Source organism: Pipistrellus kuhlii, unplaced genomic scaffold (genome assembly GCF_014108245.1).
Source record: "Pipistrellus kuhlii isolate mPipKuh1 unplaced genomic scaffold, mPipKuh1.p scaffold_m20_p_3, whole genome shotgun sequence".
Lineage (NCBI taxonomy): Eukaryota > Metazoa > Chordata > Mammalia > Chiroptera > Vespertilionidae > Pipistrellus > Pipistrellus kuhlii.
Window position 1 is genome coordinate 182,881,489 of NW_023425529.1, and position 23,092 is coordinate 182,904,580.

Consider the following 23,092-nt stretch of genomic DNA (forward strand, 5'->3'; position numbering starts at 1 on the left):
TATACATATATAAGTAAATATACATAAATATATATATATATACACACACACACACACACACACACACACATATATAAATGTATGAGGGCTGGTGCATGAATTCATGCATGGGTGAGGTCCAGCCAGCCTGGCCAGGGGGAGTGGACATGGGTTGTTGGCTGGCCTGCTTGCTGGTCGAACTCTTGGCCGAGGGGACAATTTGCATATTAGCCTTTTATTATATAGGATGTACACTGAGTGGCCAGATTATTACATGTTCAGAGATCATCACAATCTGGCCACTCAGGGTACAATCCACCCAGGTGAGCGCGACTACCTTTGGAGTGACCACTTGTCTGTTACAGCTGACACTGTCATTTATCAATAAAACATGGGCATTTCTATTTTGAAAAGGCCTCCAAAAGTATCTTTAACTGCAGTAAATATTCTCTCTCTCTCTCTTTCTCTCTCTCTGAGTATAGATCTCATTTTCTGAAATAGCCCACTGCTGGTTAGGAGAGCCTGTGAGGGAAGGGAAACAATGAAACCAGCTCCATTGGTATTTGATCAAGACGAGACATGCCTGTGCAACACCAACTATTTGTATCTGTGTCTTGCAAATGGACTTGATTTTAAAAGACTGACTCCAGAGGAGTTTCCGTGAAGGTAAAGAAGGAACGTGGGGATGGCAGTAATGATTCGTGATGAAGAGTAACAATCTGTTCAGGGTGAGGGCAACGGAAGACCCAACACAGCAAGCGTGCATGGTCCCTAGTCCAAAACCACTGCCCTGGAGAGCAACAGTGTTCCTTCCTCCTGTTCCACTGCAGAGGGCGCTCTCCCTCCTCATTCCTTAGGCCACGGAATCAACCAAAGAGCCATCACAGAGCCCGGACTTCACTAGCCAATGACGCCTTCATGGGCAAACACTCACAGAAGCAGCAGGACATGTATGTAAGAATAAGCTAGCCCAGGAGCACAAAATGTAAAAAGTTACATAGTTTATTGTGCAGGCTTGTTTTACTACCATTTTTAGTTTGATTTTATTTCCCCCAAGAATCTTGAATCAACGAAAGACATTATAGAGAACCTCTACAAGGGTCCCTATTGCTTTATCTTTTAATGTTTATCTTTATTGTTGAAAGCATCACAAATGTCCCCTTTTCGCCCCGCTGACTCCTCTGAGCCTGAACCTGCTTCCCCCACCACAACCCCACCCCTGCCTCAGGCCTTCACCACACCGTGGCACATATATTCTTTGGTTAATCTCTCCCCACCCACCAGCCCACCTTCCCTCTGAGATTCCTCAGTCTGCTCCCTGCTTCTATTCTGTCCATCAGTTTATTTTGTTCTTTAGATTCCACAGATGAGCGAGACAACGTGATATGTGTCTTTCTCCAACTGTGACCTGGTTTCCGCCCCGCCTCTGACAGCTACAACTGAAAGCAGAGTGACTTGTCCAAGGTCATACCACCAGCTAACCGCTTAGATGCAAGGTTACTGAACTTACTTCCTAAGCAGAAGTTCTCAGCAAACCAGAACTATATAAAAACAAACACACAAACAAGCAAAACACACCCTTATCATTCTCCCAGCTTCAATAAATACCATTCTGATGTGTTAACAGCCTTTAATAGTGACGGCATTAGCTATCAATTAAATAAACCATTAAATAGGAGAGAGACGTGTCAATAAAGGCGTGATCTGCTAATTTTCTAATCAATGATGCCGGTCACTGCTGGCCTTCAGCCACGCCATAGAATCCGTGGCACGGATGGTCCTTCGCGGTCATGCCTCACCACAAACAAAGCTGGAGGCGTGAGAAACAAAAGCAGAGGGTGCACACATTCTTCCCCAACAAGCAGTCCTGGTAAGCATTCACTCTGAAGAAAGGCGCCTGAAAGTATCTGGAACATTCAGCGGTTCCCATATTTATGAGAGGTGGCCTATTAGCGTATTTCTAGCCTACAACAGTGAAGGGAATTTACACGCAAAGCAAAATTAGGGTAAAAGTGAAAACAAGGCTGCTGGACAGGTAAACGGGAGGCAGAATTCCGAAAAGGACATCCATTTCGGAGCAGGCCCCACAGTCCTTTGTGCTTCAGTAGCTGAATAGCCTTATACAACATACCTCATCTCCTCTACCCTCAGCTTCCTCATCTCTGAAATAGGGCCCAAGAATCTTTGCTGCAAAAACCACCTGCTACACAGGAGGTGTTTCAACAAGTCATAATCATTATCTTTTTTAATGTATTTTCATTGATTGCAGAGAAAAAGGGAGAGGGAGAAAGAGATGGAAACATCAATGCTAGCGCTATGATTCCTTGAACTACTGGCTTCTTTTTAAAAACCCTTCGTTGTAGAATGAACATTTGGCTTCACCCCCAGCGCCTCACTGGAAACCTCCCCAGAGCAGAGGTGCAAAGAAAGGAGGGCTTAGGTCAGAGCAGCCTCTCACAGACGGAAGGAGGAGAGCTCACAGGATCAGTCGGAGAGCGGCCTGTGCCCAGATCCGCTCACTCCCCCAAGATCACCACCACCATCCCCATCACCACCATCACCACCACCACCATCACCATCACCACCACCACCAGCACCACCACCACCAGCACCACCACCATCACCACCACCACCACCACCACCACCACCACCATCACACCACCACCACCACCACCAGCAGCACCAGCAGCACCAGCACCAGCAGCACCACCACCACCACCACCACCAGCACCACCACCAGCACCACCACCACCATCACCACCACCATCACCGCCACCAGCACCACCAGCACCACCACCACCACCACCACCACCAGCACCACCACCAGCACCACCACCACCACCACCACCACCATCACCGCCACCAGCACCACCAGCACCACCACCACCACCACCACCACCACCACCCCCACACCCACCAGCCAGCAGGTGATAGAGTGACCGGGGGTGACGGCTGACAGCCCAGGTGGAAAAGGAAGCGCTCACCTTGGAAATGACACCTGGGGCTGCGCGGCCCGGGTCCGTGGGAATGCTCCCGGGCAGGGGTGTGACACTGGGACCGGCCCTGGAGCCACACAGCGCGGCACTGAGGCCACCCTGTCACCACTGGGTACCGTGGAGCCTGGGATTCACTGAGCCGCCCTCAGCAGCCTTTCCGTCCGCGGGAGGGAGGCCCTCTGGAGGGAACGCTGGGAGCAGAGAACAAACGCTGTGTGTACGGAACGCATCACCCCGGGTGGGGCTCAGGGATGACAGACACAGGGATGCGGACAGTCCCAGGGCCCTCGATGGGGACACTGAGCCCCCACAGCTCCGGATAAATTCCTCTATCGCAGCCCAGAGGAACGGATGTCCATGATCGCCTCTCAGCCACTGAGGGCCTCCTCCCATAAGCACTCAGCACACACCACTGAGCGACTTCTGTTCTCAGCCTCAGCGCGGGGGGCAGTGCCGGGACACAGGGGTGAGAGAGACCCGCTGGGACCCCCGGGACCGCCCTAGTGCACGGGGACTCCTGCCCACACCCAGGCCAGCAGTGCCCCCTGCCCTCCCCTCCCTCCCCTCCCCCTATCCCAGGGCCATGGGGAGGCTCTGGAGAAGAAACGGAGCAGGCAGGCTCTTGAAAGAAGTGTGAGAGGCTGAGAAAGGGCCGGAGGTGCTGACCCAGCCCCAGGCAGAGAGGTGTCACCCCAAAGGAGAATGGGACCGAGGTGGGATCACGAAGGTTCTGTAAAACACCTGAGGAATTCGGAGGAAGCGCCAGGCCCGGGACTCTGATGGGGAATTACAGCTGAGAGGAAGCTGGGAGGCCTCACAGAGGCAGGGGCACAGACAGGGGCAGGGACATGGACAGAGGCAGGGGCACAGACAGACAGAGGCAGGGCACGGACAGACAGAGGCAGGGCATGGACAGACAGAGGCAGGGGCACAGACAGAGGCAGGGGCACAGACAGACAGAGGCAGGGGCACAGACAGACAGAGGCAGGGGCACAGACAGACAGAGGCAGGGCACAGACAGAGGCAGGGCACAGACAGCCAGAGGCAGGGGCACAGACAGACAGAGGCAGGGGCACAGACAGACAGAGGCAGGGCACAGACAGAGGCAGGGGCACAGACAGACAGAGGCAGGGGCACGGACAGACAGAGGCAGGGGCACAGACAGGGGCAGGGCACAGACAGACAGAGGCAGGGGCACAGACAGACAGAGGCAGGGCACAGACAGAGGCAGGGGCACAGACAGACAGAGGCAGGGCACAGACAGACAGAGGCAGGGCACAGACAGACAGAGGCAGGGCACAGACAGAGGCAGGGCACAGACAGCCAGAGGCAGGGGCACAGACAGACAGAGGCAGGGCACAGACAGGGGCAGGGCACAGACAGACAGAGGCAGGGGCACAGACAGACAGAGGCAGGGGCACAGACAGACAGAGGCAGGGGCACGGACAGACAGAGGCAGGGCACAGACAGAGGCAGGGGCACAGACAGACAGAGGCAGGGGCACAGACAGACAGAGGCAGGGGCACAGACAGACAGAGGCAGGGGCACAGACAGACAGAGGCAGGGCACAGACAGACAGAGGCAGGGGCACAGACAGACAGAGGCAGGGGCACAGACAGACAGGGGCAGGGCACAGACAGACAGAGGCAGGGGCACAGACAGACAGAGGCAGGGGCACAGACAGACAGAGGCAGGGCACAGACAGAGGCAGGGGCACAGACAGACAGAGGCAGGGCACAGACAGAGGCAGGGGCACGGACAGACAGAGGCAGGGGCACAGACAGGGGCAGGGCACAGACAGAGGCAGGGGCACAGACAGAGGCAGGGCACAGACAGAGGCAGGGGCACAGACAGACAGAGGCAGGGGCACAGACAGGGGCAGGGCACAGACAGACAGAGGCAGGGCACAGGCAGACAGAGGCGGGGGCGCAGGTGAGAGGCGGACGGAACGGTCCAGGGACAGGAAAGAGCCTGGACTTAGGCCCTGGAGGAGGGACAGAGGAGGGGGGCGGCGAGGGCGAGAGTAATTCATTTTAAACGTATTTCAATTACATTTTTAAAAAACTCCTCACCCGAGGATGTTCGCATTGATTTTCAGAGAGACGGGAGGATGGGGGGGGGGGGGAAGAAACACTGACTGGCTGCCTCCCACAAGCACCCTGGCCAGGAATCGAACCTGAAACCTTTTGGTGGATGGGAGGATGCTCCAACCAACTGCGTGTTTATTTCCGTAAATAAAGAAGTTCTTAAAGGAATACGTCCTTTGTCACCCAGAAACCCTGCCTCTCCTGGGGGAACCATTTTTTATAATCTTGAGTCTTGAGTCCCTCGGACTGAGTGTGACATAATTCACAGCGTGGTGAGAGGGCGGTGCCTCTGAGCACGTTTCAAATAATAGTTTGGGTATTTTGATAATGGGTCAGGTTTTCTTCTTTCTTATGATAAGACTGGCATGTAGTTCTGGTTCATTGCAATACCAGTTTCAGTAAAAGGCTAAACTCCAATCGCTAATGGTTCAGCCCTTTACGCAGGAAAAGCTTGTACGCGGTGCTTAACTGTTTTAACTGGAGCTTTCGAAGAGGTCAGACCTCGCACTGTGCTTAGTGAAACTCCTCCTATCGTTAAACAATACTTGTTCAAATATTTAAACAAAAATGCCGTTTTAATGGGGCTGCTATAAAATGCACCACGAGGAAAACGCCGGCCATAAAGGCAGGAGACAAACACTGCACATCTCCCGGCTGTGTGTGAGCATCGCGGGGGAAGTGATCACTAACACAGCAGCCGCAGAACCACGAAGACGCTTCACGTAAACACACGCAGCACGTGTGAGCAGTATGCCCATGGCGGACATGGGATGCCCCGTCTCTCCTCCAGGAAAAACCATCCGAAAATCAGAACAGCCGCCTCTTCGCGAAGAGACTGATCGTCATCACGAAGCGATTCTTAAAAGCAAGCACAGAGGACCGGTCAGCCCGGCTGAGCCCCTTAGTGTTTAACGAGGGGCTATCTCCATGCAGATCAACGCGTGGAATAAACTCAGGAAGGAAAATCTATCGCGGAAAAGAAACTCATTGTCATGTCCACCTCCATGCTGATGATCTACCATCGGGGGGCACATGGGAGAGCAGAAATAAAGAGCATGATACAGGGGCCTGTGGAAATCTGCCGGGGCTCCCACAAGCCAGGGCGGCGGCCATACAACAGCCAAACGGCTTTCCCACCTCCTCAAGGTCACGTTCCCGGGGATGCGCTCAGGGCGTGGAGAAGGCACTTAACCGCTCTCCCCGCGTCTGAGCTGACCTCCCCAGTCCAGCCGCCTTGTCTGCCTGCCCGGCCCTCCCGGCGTCTCCCCAGACAGACAGCTAAGGAGAGGGAGGCACTGCCCTCATTACCCGGGAATGGAAAGGCAGATAAAAGACACACAAACTTTTAAGAGCACAGCCAGGTGTCCACCTCACCAAGGCACCACGTTTAAGCAGGAGGCAACATCTAACCGCGGGTAGGTAGTTATAAAAGATTAACCATGTCCAATGTGCTGTGTGTGGCTGCTCTGTCTTATTTAAAAGAAAATAAAAGCATAAAAAAGAGCTGCGGGCATCTGCCCAGGGCTCCAGACGCAGCCCCTTGCCCCCACTGGACACGGGGTACAAGGGGCCGTGCAGACACAGCGGGAAACGGACTCACTGCCGCCCCCACACTGCACTTCGGCTTTTAGAAAACGTTGGGTGGCTATGTAGAAGGTGGGAAAACGGAAGTGTTTTTCTGCATCAGCGCCGGATTAGTCATTTCGGTGGGCTCCAGAATCCCATCTGCCTTGTACACGAGTAAAACAACGCGTTTATGTGAAACAGTATTTAATAATAAGAGCAGGGAATAGTCCTCCTTAGGAGAGAAGGTCTTTTTCTCTGAACTACTACCGTACGGGGTTTCCCAAATCTATTTTCGGGCGAGAAGGGCCCTCAACTATCTGCGTGTGCTTCTCGGCTGTTAATCTTCCCCGGTGAGATGAATTTACCGTCAGTAACGCTGACGGCAGGAACCGTTTCTAGGACACCGAAGAGCCGTTACTTCTCAGTCTGGTGTAAAAACTAAGAGCACATATTTCAGAATTTAAACACACAGGGCTTTAACTTAACAGCCAGGTGTGTAACTAAAACAAAAATATCAACACGCATTTTAAAACAACTGGTTTCTTAAATAGTAAACTATATGCCATCTAAACTAAATGCTACCAAATACTTCTACGCATCAAATTGTCCTTCTCTCTGGGAAGTACTAATTTTGACACTTCAGAAAACAGACGATACATTTCTGATACATAATCTCTAAACTGAGGCTTCAGTTTAAAAGGCCTTAGAAGGAAATGTGACACGGTTTTTCATTTTAGACGAGACTACAAGTCATACAAACTTCATTCATTCTACATTCCCTATTGCTGGAGACATAGATAATAGCAAGCAACCTGATACACCTGATGAATAAATATAATGAACTTCTAATGTAAAATACCTTTTAAAATAATTTTCATTTTAAAACGTTCAACTTTTGAGGATATGGAATGACTTCATGTATCATTACAACCAAAATAGCATTTAGGATTGATAACACAGTATTGATAATTATATGCATCGGATTGTCCAGATCATTATAATAGAGCAATAATCTTGCTAATAACCCTAGTCCCGTGGTTGGCAAACCGTGCTCGCGAGCCACATGCGGCTCTTTGGCCCCTTGAGTGTGGCTCTTCCACAAAATACTTGCCTAGGTGAGTCTATTTTGAAGAAGTGGCATTAGAAGAAGTTTAAGTTTAAAAAATGTGGCTCCCAAAAGAAATGTCCATCATTGTGCTGTTGTTATTTGGCTCTGTGGGCTAATGAGTTTGCCGACCGCTGGCCCAGCCTAAACCTTTGGGAGCCCTCTTGCCGCTCTCTCCTGTTCCTCTAACTGTCCCTGGTCTGCCACCCCTCCCTCTGTGGCAAAGCCCCCCCCTGCCTGTGTGACCGCCCCCACCGCCTGTGTGACCGCCCCCACCGCCCCCACCTGCCTGTGTGACCGCCCCCACCTGCGTGTGTGTGACTGCTGCCCAGGAGCCAAGAACCAGGTCATGGGAAATCTAGCTCTTTAAACATCGAATAGCTGTGATTTAGGTTTTAGCCATAACTATTAAAAGTTCTGGTCTGGCCCAGAAGATACTAGACTACTTTATGGTAAATAAATAAATAAATAAATAAATAAATAAAATTACTAACAGGCCTGGCCCGGTAGCTCAGTTGGTTAGAGCATTGTCCCCATAAACCAAGGTTGTGGGTTCGATCCCAGGTTAGGGTACATACAAGAAACAAGCAAAGAACGCGTAGATAACTGGAACAATAATCTCTCTCTCTCTCTCTCTCTCTCTCTCTCTCTCTCTAAAATCCACTTTAAAAAAAACAGTGTTGTCCCTAATTTACTTTCTCACTTCCACCTACCACTCTCTCTCCTTCCCGGAACTAAATTCACAGCATCCAAACGTGCTCGGGGAAGAATTCCTTTGCCCGGTGCTCAGAGCTGGGGCACTCACATCCACGGAAAGAGTCATCCCCCCCGCGCTGCGGCTTAAACTACAATACAATGCCCTGCGTGTGTGTATGTGCATGTGCACATATGTTCGCAAAAGACACGGTAAGACATGCACAGGAAAGCAGTAAGATACCATGTCAGGGTATAACTTAAACTTCGCTAAAATGAGGGAAAGTTGTATTTCTTTTAAAAAAAGACTCATCCAGTTAAAAATCTCAAACAAAGACACTGCCCTTGATTTAGCATTTACGTTCAGATTGCTAGAAAGATGGTTTGTTAGAAACCTTGACTCAGAACTGTTTCAAGTCAGGCAAACAAAATACATTGTAGAGAGACGGATGGTCCAAGCCCGATCTCTGCATTGCCGATCAGAGCTGAAAACAGATGCCTTTCCCTCCACTGACTGAGGGGGTCTTGTTAAACCTTTGAAACGCGCTTAGGAAAACGCAGGAACACGGCTCAGAGCGGCCCTGCGATGTGGGTCACTTTCTGTTCCGCGCGGCAGTGACGGTGCTTAGCAACGCGGGGCTGGTGGGCCCTTTTAAGGAGCCGGACACCTGGAGTCCGGCGTTTTAATCTGCTTTCTGCATTAATTACCGAGATCGCCGTGCTCAGACAGCGCCTCTGTTCGGACAGACCTCGGCGGCGCCTCCTGCGCCCTGAAAGCAGGGCGGCTGATAAACGGGCCGATCAGCTCCGGTGACCGCAGGCCCGGCACCCCTCCCCGGGCACAGCGCGCACGGACATGACAGCCGCACACAGAAGCCGCGGCGGGCCGGGGGTGAATGGTTCCGGGAGGCTCTTCGGCTGCAAACAGGCGCCAGGCGCCTGCAAGGAGCCACGTGAAGTTGCTTCTCTTCCACTAAATCTCTGCCGAGAACTCAATCCTGCCTCTGAGCCGCAGGCGGCCACGGAGAGCGAAGACACAGGATGGGGCGCCGCCAACACGCAGGCAGCTTTGCTGACATTTAAGATACGGGTTTCGAGGAAGAGGACGACCACACGGGACACGCTAACAAGAAGGAGAATCACTGAAATCACGACCGACTCAGCCACGGCAGACTCACTCTCACGGGCTCTCCCGATGAGCAGGACAGACAGGCGTAAGCAAGGTGAGCTGGGGAGCGACCCGGCCGCTTTTTTAAAGAAAGCAGACTGCCACCTCACCCTGCCCCCATGCCCGTCCACACGCCCTTCACCGACAGGACAACAGGTCCGAGAAACCGGCCCCCGGAAGCATTTGTAACACGGGGATGCTTTTTTCTGATCTCCGATCAGCGTTAAAAGTACACGGCTTCTAACTTTCTCCTCTGACCACCCCATTCCTCTCAGCTTTCTTCTTCTCTGAGCTGCACGGCTAATAGAGATCAAGGGACTCCCCCCTCCCCCACTTTGTCTAGAAGCACCCTGATTTCACTCTTCAATCGTCCATGTCTCAAAAGCTTTTCAGACTCGGCCTCCAAAGGCCGAGAAGAACCGGGCTAAGCACCTGCCATCACAGTGGCTGAGTTTCAGGCCGCGCTTCCTGCACAATCAGCGTCCCTTCCAGCGAACACACTTGGCTCCTGATTTCAGATTTTCTAAATCGCAGCCTACGATGGGGTAACACAAACATCTCTCAAGTTTGTTAACCTCTGACTGCAAGGCGTCTGCTTTAGGTGTGTGTGTGTGAGTCTGCTGGGCACGCACACACACACACACACACCACACACACACACACACACACACCACACACACACACACACACACACACACACAGTGAGGCACAGCCCGTGCGGCACTGAGATATTCCGGGGGCTCAGTAAGTTAGCTGCCTTGATTTCTCCATTTATTTCTCCGGTGCCTCCTCCCGGAGTGTAACCTGGAGGAAGGACTCCTTTCTTTCACAATTAGCAGCGCACAGGGGTCCCTGGATGGCTCTCCGCAGAGCTTTTTTAAGCCAGAGAACAAAAGGTTTATTTAAAAAAAAAGAAAAAGAAAAAAAAGAAAGAAAACCTTGGCTGGTCCAACTCCAGACGCGGGTCTGCTTTCAATTACGGGAGTGTTTCCACTCCAGGGAAGGGATCAAGTCCTCAGCGGCACCAGCGGCGCGGAGTGCGATCGGCGACGGCGGGGGTACCGGGGGCTGCGGGGGGCGCGGCGGGGATCCAGGGAGGGGGGAGGGAAAAGGAGGGAGGAGGGGGACCCGTCTCCCCTGGTTTCGGGGTTCCGCCGGCTCTGACCTTTGTTCCGTATTTAAACGCCCCGCAGGCAGCGGGAGAGGACTCTGCGCTCGGACGCGGCAGCACAAGTTGGCTGGCGGCGGGGGGGGGGGGGGGGGGGGGGGGGCGGGGGGACCCGCGGGGGCGCCGCTCAAGTTGGGGTTCCCGCCCCGACTCTGCCCGGCAAACTCTCTCCCCGGCGCCCCCGCACAGCCCGTTATGGGGGGATCTGCTCCGTTATGGGGGATCTGCTCCGTTATGGGGGATCTGCTCCGTTATGGGGGATCTGCTCCGTTATGAGGGGATCTGCTCCGTTATGGGGGATCTGCTCCGTCATGAGGGATCTGCTCCGGGATGAGCAGGACTGAGCCTCCCTCCCCGGCAGGCGGTGAGGATGGCGGTGCTGGGAGGGCGCACGGCCGGCGGATTCTGCTCCGGGCGGAGCCGCTCAGACACAAAGTATCCAACCCAGCGAGCCCAGCGCAGCCCGGGCACAGCCCCGGCGCCCCAGGAGGCCGGGGACCCCGCTTTCCCTGCGCCGGGGACCCGCTCCTCTCCGCCGGGGACCCGCTCCTCTCCGCCGGGGACCCGCTCCTCTCCGCCGGGGACCCGCTCCCCCTGCGCCGGGGACCCCGCTCCCCCTGCGCCGGAGCCCCCGCTTCTCCTGCGCCAGAGCCGGTGGCCCCGCGCACCCGGACCCCCCCTTGGAACCGGGGAACAAAAGGCCCCGCGCCCGCGGCGGCCCCTGCGGCTCCGGGTGCCCCGCGGCCGCCAAGTTCGGCCCCGCCGCCCGCCGCGCCGCCGGAGCCCGCCCGCACCCGGCCCGCGGGGGTTAACGCGCCGCCGGCTCCACTCGCTCGGATCGCGCCCCGCGCCCCGCGCCGGCCGCCCCCTCCGCCCCCGGCCCGCGGGGAGCCCGGGCCCCGACCGCCCGCAGCCGCCCGCCGCCCGCCCCGCCGCGCTCACCACCTCGCCGGGCGCCGGGCGCTGCGTGCGGAGCCGCCGCCGCCAACTTGCCGGTGGAGCGTCGGGCTGGGCCGGCGGCGGGGCCGGGGCGGGATAGGCTGGCTCCGGCCGCGGGCGGGGCGGGGCGGGGGCGGCGTTCACCCCGCAGCCCGCCGCCAGCGCCGCCCCGCGGCCCCTGCCCGCGCCGGACCCCTGCGCGCTCCCGTGCGCTCACACACGGCACACACTCACATGCACACACACACACATGCACAGACACACACGCACAGGCACACATGCACAGACACACATGCACATACACACATGCACACATGCACACACACACATACACACACGCCAGGCCGGGAGGTGGGCGCTGCGGGGAGCGGGGCGGCGGCGCTCCGGCCCGGAGGCGGCAGGACGCGCGGCCGGGAACCCCTCGCCGCCTCCCGCGGGGTGGCTCCGGGCTCCGGGGCTGCGGAGCGGACCTTCCCGGAGCGGATCCTCCCGCAGGCGCGGCGCGGGGATGCGCCAGCCCGACCCGCCGCCGTCCACGCTCCACCAGCCCGGCTGGGTGTTCCCTGAACGCGGAGGGAGCGGGTGGGCCCAGCCAAGCCCCCCGTCTCCCCCCACCCCTGGCCGGCGGCTGCGGGGACTTCCGGGCCGGGCCGGAGGGTGTCCTGGGTGCGGGGAGGGAGGCCGGCCTGGGCCTGAGGTCCCCCGGGGCGGGGGCTGTGTGAGCGGGTGGAGGGGGAGGGGTCCCCTGCCCTAGGGCCTGGGCCTGGGCCCGAGGCGAGGCTGGCGCTGCGGGACCCTCCCCTCCTCCAGGCTGATGAGAAGGCCAGGCCCGCACCCCAAGGATGGGGGCTCCTACGTGGGTGGCAGGGGGTCCAGGGGTCCCAGCTGGACAGCCCCCATCAGCAGCAGCTAACGCGGGGCCCCAACTCGCTTTACTTTTGAATTACAGACAACTTAATATCGCGGCTCTGAAATTTTTATGTAAAAATTGTCTTTTTGTCCCTTCCAGATCCTGTATCATTTTGCATCGCCTCCAAGCCAAAGTCCCTCCTTCCTTTAATTTACCCCCCCTTTTTCCCCCCTAGAACATTCCACCTCCTTCAGCGCCTTCTTCCATTAAGCTGAGGATTGAATGAATGTTCCTGGAATGTTTTTAGATTCACCAGTGTTTTCTTCCAGTCGCTCCAAAGCCCTCAAGTATTTTTATCCATAAGTAAACAAGACGAAAACCAGGAGCACTGGGCTAGCAATGCCATATCTGTCAGCTTCTCTCTACATTGTGTGCTGTCATTCCACATTTCAAGGATCGTCTAAATACAGACCTAAAACCAACCAAAAATTAACACATCGGAGAATCAGAGCTCCCTCATCATTGCAGCCAAATAAAGACTATATTCCTCCCTCACCCCCGTAGCTCAGTAACACTGCCCTCTTCCTCTGGCATGCTGCCTGCACCTGGCGTCTGTCACTTTGTCCATCTGATGCTGCAGTACGTTCATCTCCCTTTTCCTTCTCAACTTTCACCTCCATCTAACACACCCATGGAAATGTCTGTTGTTACTTGTTTCAACAAAATACACCTTAGTTGCCGAAACCAGTTTGGCTCAGTGGTAGAGTGTTGGTCTGTGGACTGAAAGGTCCCAGGTTCGATTCTGATCAAGGTCATGTACCTTGGTTGTGGGCACATCCCTAGTAGGGGGTGTGCAGGAGGCAGCTGGTCGATGTTTCTCTCTCGTCGACGTTTCTAGCTTTCTCTCTCTCTCTCTTCCTCTCTGTAAAAAAATCAATAAAATATATTTAAAAAACTACACCTTAGTTGTTGTGTGTGTGTGTGTGTGTGTGTGTGTGTGTGTGTGTGTTTTAAATAACACTGGCTCCTGGGAAATCATGACACACAAACACTAATACAACACAATGAACATAACCATAATGTCTCTTCTTCCCTGAAGGATCAATGTATTTTCCCTTCAACGAGGACATTAATAAGATATCTTTGACATTATTTAAACATTCATTTGACACAGTCTAAATGATACGTTATTTCGGGGTTTTGAAAATCTCTTTAGTAAAACTGGGTCAAAAAACAGAACGATCGATACTCTGTGGGGCGCAGAGAGACGTCTACATTCCGAAGCAGGTATCTTCCCAAACGGGACTAGTTTGCCAGGATCCTTTCCCAGGTCACTGTGAGGCGGGGCTGGGGGCAGGGGGCCAGAAGTAACCACAAATAAATGCTGGATCCCTTTCATGCCAGACTCCTAGAAGGTGGGGTTCCCTGGAATCCAGAAGAATTACATAGGTGGCACCAGCACGCTGCATGAGTAGAATTTGCCAGGACTGGGGGGAGAGAGGGAGGTTGGAGGAGGAGGCTTCAGATGCTTACCACTGGAGTTTTGATGACACAGTTAGATTCGGGATTTAGACGTGAACATTAGCAGACAGAAAGATGAACTTTCTAACGGAAGAATGAAAGGCATTAACATCTTCAATCCCTGTTCCTGTCAAGACGAATCTCAAGACCGGTCTTTGGCATGCTCCTTTCCCCGGATAAATGGATAAATGCTGTGTCCATCGGCCGGGGATGGATAGCGTTTATCAAAACTCCAATTTGCAATGCTGATGGAGCCATGCGGGTCTATAGCAGATCAGGTTAGGCACATTTTTATGTTGGGCGATATTGGAACACAATATACTACTATATATAATCTTTTCTGAATGCAAAACTAATTATGTTCAAAGTGGACAAAGTATCCCTTGGGAATAATCAAGAAGCAGCGTGGCAGCAGCCCATGGAGAGGGTGTGGGGGGTGGAGGAGAGACCCCAGCCTGCCATCCTTCCATACAGGCGCCCACCAGAGGGGTCTGTGGAGGCGGAACCAGGCACACTGAGCTTCTGTGTTCTCCCTGGTGTGCCATGCGGATGACATCAGGGATAACTGGCTTCCTCACGCCGCCTTCTCTACGAAGCATTTCTCATGGAAGAGCTGCGGAATTCCCCACCGTTCCACGGGCAGACCCGACCCTAGAAGCCGAGGTATGTTGTGAAGAGATGATGGCATGGACTCAGACCTGCCATGGACTCGGACCTGCCCACGGACGTTCACTTAGAGCAGAATGCACTTCTCCAGAGGCCCAGCGTCGGCACGCCACCAGGAATTGTTTTTGAAAGGCTTGAAGCAAAGGAAAGCAAACATTTTTTTTTTTTAAAGTTCACAAAAATGAGCTGCTACTTTGAACTGGCACCAACTTTGCTTTTAAGTAAGAGCTCTCTCGGCCTCTCTCTGCTGAGCCCAAAACCCTGAAGGAGAACCAGAGTTTAACCCAAAGCAGAAGGAGCAAGCACCAAATCCACAGCGGCCAGAGACACGAGCAGGAAAAGGAAATCCAGCCCTTTCAGCTCATGGAGAGTCTGACATCAACCCCGACATGCTGCCTGGCCCGCTGTGCCCAGCACCGGACACATGCTTATTCTTTCTCGGAGGCCCCACGGGAGAATCACGGCACCATCCCATTTTACAGATGAGGGAATCGGAGCTTACAGAGGTGAACAGTGTGCACCCACAGTTACAGAGCACCAGGGCCCTGCACCTAGGTGCCTTAAACCAATTTCTCTGAAAACCAATTTTAAAGAATTATGTCTACTCGGTAGCTTGAATGGGTGTTAGGAGGGCAGTTCACATGCTACGTCAAGTTCATTGGGATGAGCCACGCCAAAGATTTGAAAACACGATATTCTATTTTCGAAATTCCTCCTGTTTCAAAGTTACCTGCCGCTTAGGAGTGAAGGTACAAGTAACACACAAGTTAGTGTTCTCAGCGGGAAGGACAGTAAGTAAGAAGCATGCCCGCACGCCGGCCTGAGCCGCACCAGCACAGCCAAGGGTTCTGTGAGAATGAGGGAGGGCTGGTGAAGGATGAAGAAAAGACAGACAAAGAGAATAACCTGGGTCCAGGTGGATCTCCTGTGCCTGGTTGAGGCCACAGAACAGATCCAGACCGCAAAGCTGATGCTTTATTTATAGTCAGGGGCAAACAAGGTAATTTATAATGTTGTTGAAAGTTTCACTTGTTTTGGCAGCACTTGCTGCCCCTCCCACAGCCCACTAGCTACCCAGGAAAGATCTGGGGAGCAGTCACAAGATCAAGCTCAATTATGCTTAGAGGACTGCGCCCTCCAAGCTGGGACTTGTTTGCGACTTTGCCAGCAGGTCAGTCTGAGGCTTAACCCTATAACCGCTCCCTACACCTGTTTAAGGGGTAGTTTAGGTCAATATATACATGCCACTCTACAGGGCAGCTCATCTACATGGACTTCATTAAAAATGAACACATTTATTTTTAGACATTTTTTTTTCTGTTTTAAAGAATCATGTCTAAGAAACTGTTTATGTCGCCAAAGTTACAGAGCACTGACATCAACCATGCCCAGTAACAGTGCCACCAGTTCAGACCCACGCTGTGAGCCAGTGTAGGTTTCAGCTCGTTCCTCGGTGCTATTCTGCCAGCAGCACGGAAGCCTCTAACGGTGATGTGGGCTCCGTTAGAAGCTACCATAAAACTGTACTTAAAGTCCTATTCCTGGGTCCCTTTCCAATAAAGTGAAATTCCCGTTTACACTGGAGCAGAAGGAAAGGTTTGGAGAGCGAAAAAACTTGTACTGACGGCCAATGGGTAATTTTTCACAGATGGCTACAGAGAATCTAAAAAGCTGGCACGAGATCCAGCTAATTCTTTGATTGAACCCACGGGGGGGAAAAATCCACCCACAGTATAGCTGTTTACTTCACAACTGCCTGCCATGACCCACATCCCCAATCGTTTCTATAAGGTACGTTCTTTTTCTTTTTAAAGGTGTTAAATGATTTCACCCAAACCACAACCGCTCCCTGAAACCCGATACGCAGTGAAGATGATGGAGACCTAGGACGCTGCTTGAGAGCTCCAGTCCTGTCTGTTAGGTGCTTCTTGTTTTTATCCTGATTCTGGTGACCGTGGGCTGGGGCCTGCTGGGGCCTCCAGAGCTTGGGCAGGCAGGGGAAGGAGGAAGCAGGATCTGAGGGAGTGTGTGTGTGTGTGTGTGTGTGTGTGTGTGTCTGTGTAGGTCTGTGCTCCTCACAGGGGGCAATCAAGCAAGGCACTGCACCCAAGAGGCTGGAGCTTCGGCCCTTTGCTGGCCCTTTGCTGGCGGGTATCCAAGAGGGAGGAAGGGGCGAGGAAGGGAGATCATTCCTCCCTCGCGGTGGGGGCAGGGCAGGGGCCTGACGGCAGAGCTTCCAGAGAAGGCCAGATGGCTAGCCAAAGTCAGGGACAGAGCACACTGTGGGAGCTGAGGACCCGTGTCGGGCCACCAGTATCCACAGCATGCCGAAGGGCCCTGCAGCAGAGCGGTCACTGAAGCTGCTGCTAGGAGGAGAACCCCGCTTCCACCATCGGGGAGGCCCGGAGGAGCCAGGATGGAGGGAGCAACTGGCTCTGGGCAGACTGAATGCAAGGCCTGAAGCAGCAAGGCGAATTCCCAGGCCCACCCAGGGAGGGCAGTGTTTGTCCATGCTCGGCAACTTACGGGATTTAACTCATGTTCAGGGTTTTTTTTTTTTTTTTGTTCGTTTGTTTTTTTAATATATTTTATTGACTTTTTACAGAGAGGAAGGGAGAGGGATAGACAGTTAGAAACATCGATGAGAGAGAAACATCCTATCAGCTGCCTCCTGCACACTCCCTACTGGGGATGTGCCTGCAACCAAGGTACATACATGCCCTTGACCGGAATTGATAAAGTTAAATTATCATTTACACTGGAGCAGAAGGAAAGGTTTGGAAAGTGAAAAGGCTTGTAATAAAGGCCAATGGGTAATTTTTCACAGATGGCTACAGAAAATCTAAAAGGCTGGCATGAGATTCAGCTAATTCTTTGATTGAACCCATGGAAAAAATCCACCCACCTGGATTTTTTGATGGAGAGTTGGCCTTGAGTCCGCAGACTGACGCTCTATCCACGGAGCCAAACCGGTTAGGGCTACGTTTAGGTTTTGAAAACAAGAATATATTTTGGGAGGTGGAGGGTGTCCTTTGAATACACTTTTGAGAGCCCGTGGTTAATGTGATAAATGAAACTGATAGAATTGTCTTAACTGTGGAGTGGTTACCTCAATCCAAACTATTGGCTTCAGCCATCTGCCCACGCACGGAACCCCGGAGTGCATTTGCGTGCTAGCTCTCACACACACACTTGGGGTTAAATGTCAGAGAGCTAGGCGACACGTCTTTGAAATTAAATCTATTCCTAGAAATGCGTTGTTTGTGTAGACGCCAGGAGGCAGTTATCCCTGGATGGCCATTGATGGAGGGATGGTGTCCGGTGGGTAGATATCTACAGACACAGCAGCACGTTGAGGGGTGAAGGTTGGAACCACGACCCCGGGGCTCCCAGCTCTGGAGTTAGAAACCTGGGCCCGGCCAAGGAAGGAGGCTCAAGGACGAGACAGAGAGAAAGCGGCTAGATGGAAGCGAGCATTTCATCGCTGTCAGTCTTCCCGTCTGCCCGCGAGGAGGGCAGAGATGGGAAGAGGGCCTTGGTTCTGCACTGGCCTCTGCTCACCCGTTTTGGAGCAGTGGCCCCCTGACAGCAGGCAGTGGGCACCAGGAGAGCAGCTGAGACCAGGGGAAGGGGTACCCCAAGAGAGCAAGGGGCCAAGGCTGAACCTTGGCAGATGCTGACATCCGGGCTCACCCAGAGGAAGTCCAGGCGAAAGGAAGGTGAAGGTGGGTTTGGGAAACTGGAGAGAACCCGCAGGGCAGTCCCACAGGCCGCCCCAGAGGAGCGTTTGCAAGAACTGAGGCCTGAAGGGATGTGGGTGAAGGAGGGCGAACACGGCCACACCCCACAGGCCAGCACTTCCGACGGCTGCAGGAATGTTCTGGACATGGGCAGGAAGCAGCTGTTTGGGGCCCGGAGGAGAACAACTCCCAACAGAGTGATAGGGTGGGTGTCACATGGAATGGGGGGCTGAAAAGCAAGAGGGTGGCTGTTGGGAAATGGAGAGGGCTGGTGCCCACACCAGTTCTTTTTGTCCAGAACTTTCAGGTTTGACTTGGACTCAGGGAATGCCCATTATGTGCCCGGAACGCCTTCAGTGCTTTCACGTGAAATGTCTTCTTGAAACCGCACAGGGCAAGACTGGTTTAAAACTGGTGTAGAAAACTATTTCCATTATTTACAGTGCTCTGTAGGGGAAAATAAAAACAACATCTCCGCAGGCAAAAGTATGCCGGTTCTTTCAGGTGAATGTCTGCCTGGGGTCCGTCTCATTTGTAATAAGCGAGGGTCCTGCTAGGGGTGACTGCAGCAGCTGACGGGAAATCGCACAGATACAGGTTATGTGCCATATGAGCACTGAGTTCTTTAAAAAATGGGGGGGGGGGGAGATAAGGGGGAAAGTAACAGGCGGAGGTGGAGGCTGTGGGTAGGGAACACTGCTGGGCAGGTGCATCCATCCCGGGCCGCCCAGCCTCTGAGTGACAGCAAGTTCAGGGACTGTCACTTTCTTCTAGATCCGTGGTCAGCAAACTGCGGCTCGCGAGCCACAGGCGGCTCTTTGGCCCCTTGCGTGTGGCTCTCCCACAAAATACCACAGCTTGGGAGAGTCTATGTTGAAAAAGTGGCATTAGAAGAAGGTTAAGTTTAAAAAATGTGGCTCTCCAAAGAAATGTCCATCGTTGTCCTATTGACATTTGGCTCTGCGGACGAAGGAGTTTGCCGACAACTGGTCTAGAAGAACTGTTGCAAAGGGAGCTGGATCCTTCCAAAGGTCTAGAATCATTGAGAGACGAAACAAGGGCATTCCATCGATGCTAAGCAAGGAGAATATCAATCCCGAGGCCATGGCGGAGGACAGGTCCCGGGCAGGAGCATGCCAGAGCCTTTGGGATGGAATTGTGTGCAAACATGTAGAGTTTTATATATAGTATCTTTGGCCAAAGGTCTTTGCAAGATCCTCTACAAGAGGTCTGTGGTGCAATGTGATCATTCAGATGGGTGTAAAGGCGCAGGCAGATGAGTTGGGGTATTTTAGAATTCATTCCATAAAATGACTCATTAGATCAATATGCCCTGGTGTCATTGTAACTACAGAGTCTAAGACGGCTTTTCTTCCGAGACATCAGCAGCCAGGACAAGCACGAGGTCCTTGTAGGCGGGCAGATGTCTGTGTTGAATAGCTGTGCCTTTTCAGCTTGCATTCCAGGACAGATGTCAGGCCAATTTATCTCCCGGGAAGTTCTGGCCTTGTTTCAGAAGGATGGTTAGCATGAGGTGCTTTCTCACAGGAAAAGAGCAGTTGGGTTAGGCCCGTGGTCGGCAAGCTGCGGCTCAAGAGCCACATGTGGCTCTTTGGCCCCTTGTGTGTGGCTCTTGGGTGAGTCTATTTTGAAGAAGTGGCATTAGAAGAAGTCTAAGTTTAAAAAATGTGGCTCTCCAAAGAAATTCCAATCGTTGTGCTGTTGATATTTGGCTGTGCGGACGAACGAGTTTGCTGACCACTGGGTTAGGCTGTAATGAACAGCAACTGGCGATTAGGGAGAAAGGCCCTAAATTAGAGCTAAGGATCCCGTGAAAAGCTTTTTGGACAGCTTGGTGATTATTTCTAGCGATGTTAATAAAAACACGCAATGTCATCATCAGGGTCAGGGAACCCCGGGGTGGTCACTGGGATAAGCAGGCATCATTGTGGCTCTGCCTTCTGCCTTAGATTACGTGAATCGGCACCACGGAACCCAATGATAGTGTGCTCACTGCAAGAGAGAAGGCGGGGAAGGGACAGAGTGGCCTCAATGGCTTGCCCACGGAAACCAGTGGAGAAACACTCCAGCCTGCCTTCCGGGAATTCTGCCCTTCTCTAAAACTCTCTGGGCGCCTGGACATCTGGGCGCTGGACAGGGCCCTTCGAGCTGGGGAATCTCATCCAGGTGTGCACCTGCCCTCCGGGAGAAGGAAGCTTCTCAGGTCTCCTGAATCCTTTAAACAGCCATGCAGGAGTCTCTTCCAGCATCTTCCGTGTCAGAGGATAATAGGTTTCAGCCACTGGATATTTAAATTCACTCATTTCTTAACGATTTTCTTATTTCAGTCTTGGTTTCCCGCTGCGCTGATGATTTTGTTGCCAGTTCATCCATGATCAATGACCAACGTACAGACCAAGCTTTCCTTGGTTCATTGGGAAGGATGAGGGGAAGGGCCCACTAAGTCATTCCCAAACGTTTTCCCTAGTCATGCAGAGGCGAGTGGGGTTTAGAAACAGCCATTTTCATCTTCATTCTAGTCCATCGATCAACATCCTGTGCAAGATGCTGGCCATATCCCAATGCCTAGGAGAGGTGCATCAGTGTTTTTACAGCAGCCAAGCGAGGTAAGGGAGTGTGGGAGCTAGCTATAATAATAAAAGCGCAATATGCTAATCAGACCAGATGGCCAAACGACCTTCCAGACAACCTTCCGATGACCTTCTTGACGAAGCAGAGGCAGCTGCTGTGGCTGCAAGGGCCAAGCCCCTTGCATAAATTCTGTGCATCGGGCCTCTAGTGTTGTTATATGTTCAGTGTCACCTGGCTGGTGGCAATCACATGTGTTTATCTCCTAGCTAAGTGTTACATATCTTGCAAGGTCTCTTTATTCTAATGCCTCCGTCTCCTAGGGAAAACTCAAGGAAGGCCTTTTCCTAAGAGGAGGCACATGGAGAGATCACCTACCACCCTCACCAATGCCAGCACCTAAAGAAACACGGAGCTCCCTGCTACGTGCAGACAGCCATCTCCCTCCTTATTAATTATCCTAAATATTGTACACACGCCCCCCCACCCCAGACTCCCTTCAGCAAAGAAGAGGGAAGAATTAAAATGTTTCTAATGTGTCACATCCTTTTTCATGTCTAAAGGATCAAGAAGACTTTCCAAAGACTAAAATACAAATCCATAATTGTTTTTGTTGCTTAATATATATATATATATATATATATATATATATATATATATATATATTATTGATTTTTTTACAGAGAGGAAAGGAGAGGGATAGAGAGTTAGAAACATCGATGAGAGAGAAACATCGATCAGCTGCCTCTTGCACAACCCCTACTGGGGATGTGCCCGCAACCAAGGTACATGCCCTTGACCCGAATCGAACCCGGGACCTTTCAGTCCTCAGGCCGACGCTCTATTCACTGAGCCAAACCGGTTTTGGCTCCGTAGTTGTTTTTGGATTTGTATTTTACTCTTTAGTAAAATCCGTAGTGAACACTATCTTCCGACGGGGAAGAAATAAACCAGCGTCAGGTCCCTCTCGTACCCGTACTGACGGGGGATCTGCTGCCTCTGCCTCTCAGGAGAGAATTCTAACTGACGATCCCCTTCCCCGCCGACACAGCAGCGACGATGCCGGCGAAGGGCCTCTCTGGAAAAGTCTTCGGTTCGTTCCTCCGCCTTTCTCCTGGTCGGTCCTGTTTCCCATCAGCTTCCTCTTCTCTCCTCCTCCCGCTGGGCTGGCGGCTGCTGGCCGGCCGTTATGTGGCCGGGGAGGCTCAGCCCAGGCCAAGCCGGTTCCCCGAGCCCAGGCCGGAGCCGGGATGTCTAACATCCACATTACAAGCGGCTTCCGAGGGCCCGTCTTCAAAAGCATCTTCACACTCGGGCCCACAGGCCGGGTCCCCTGTCTCCTTCTCAACGAGCATCAGAGCCTCTTTGTCCGGGAAGAAGGCTCTTCCTCCGAAAGGGAAACCATAACAACCGCCGTCGCGGGAGTCCAGCCGCCGCGGAAAGGGTCCCCCTGCGTGGGAGCGCGGGGACGGGGGCGTCGTGTAGTGAACATCGTGTTCGCAGACTGTCTGGGCAGCACAATGGCAGGGGCACGGCTCTCTGTGTCCGTCTGCGGGGAGAACGGACTCTCCTGAACGGAAACGCAACTCGCATTAAACCGTGGAGCCGGCAGGCCACCGGCAAAGACCCTGCGTGGCCGCCCCGCCCGCTCTGCCGTGGGGATGGCAGCTGGCGCTCCTGAGGTTCCCCTTTGCAGGAGACTCTCCTTGGTGCAGACCCAGAATTACATTGTCGTAGACTTCAAAGACGCCAGTGAAAGAACAACCTGGGTCCCGGCGATTGACGCCCACATCGGGGCTGGCGCGCATCCTTTTTTTTTTATTTTTTTAAATGCATATTTTATGGATTTTTATAAAGAGGAAGAGAGAGGGAGAAAAAGTTAGAAACATCGATGAGAGAGAAACATCATATCAGCTGCCTCCTGCTCACCCCGTACTGGGGATGTGCCTGCAACCAAGGTCCATGGCCTTTACTGGAATCGAACCTGGGACCCTTCAGTCCGCAGGCCGACGCTCTGTCCACTGA

At 53.2% G+C, this 23,092-nt stretch overlaps 1 protein-coding gene across 10 annotated transcripts in view; it reads right to left on the reverse strand.

Moving 5' to 3' along the window:
• The window catches only part of TENM3 (teneurin transmembrane protein 3), a 367,962-nt gene that overhangs the window by 251,725 nt on the left and 93,145 nt on the right, over window positions 1-23,092 (reverse strand). The window lies entirely within an intron of this gene.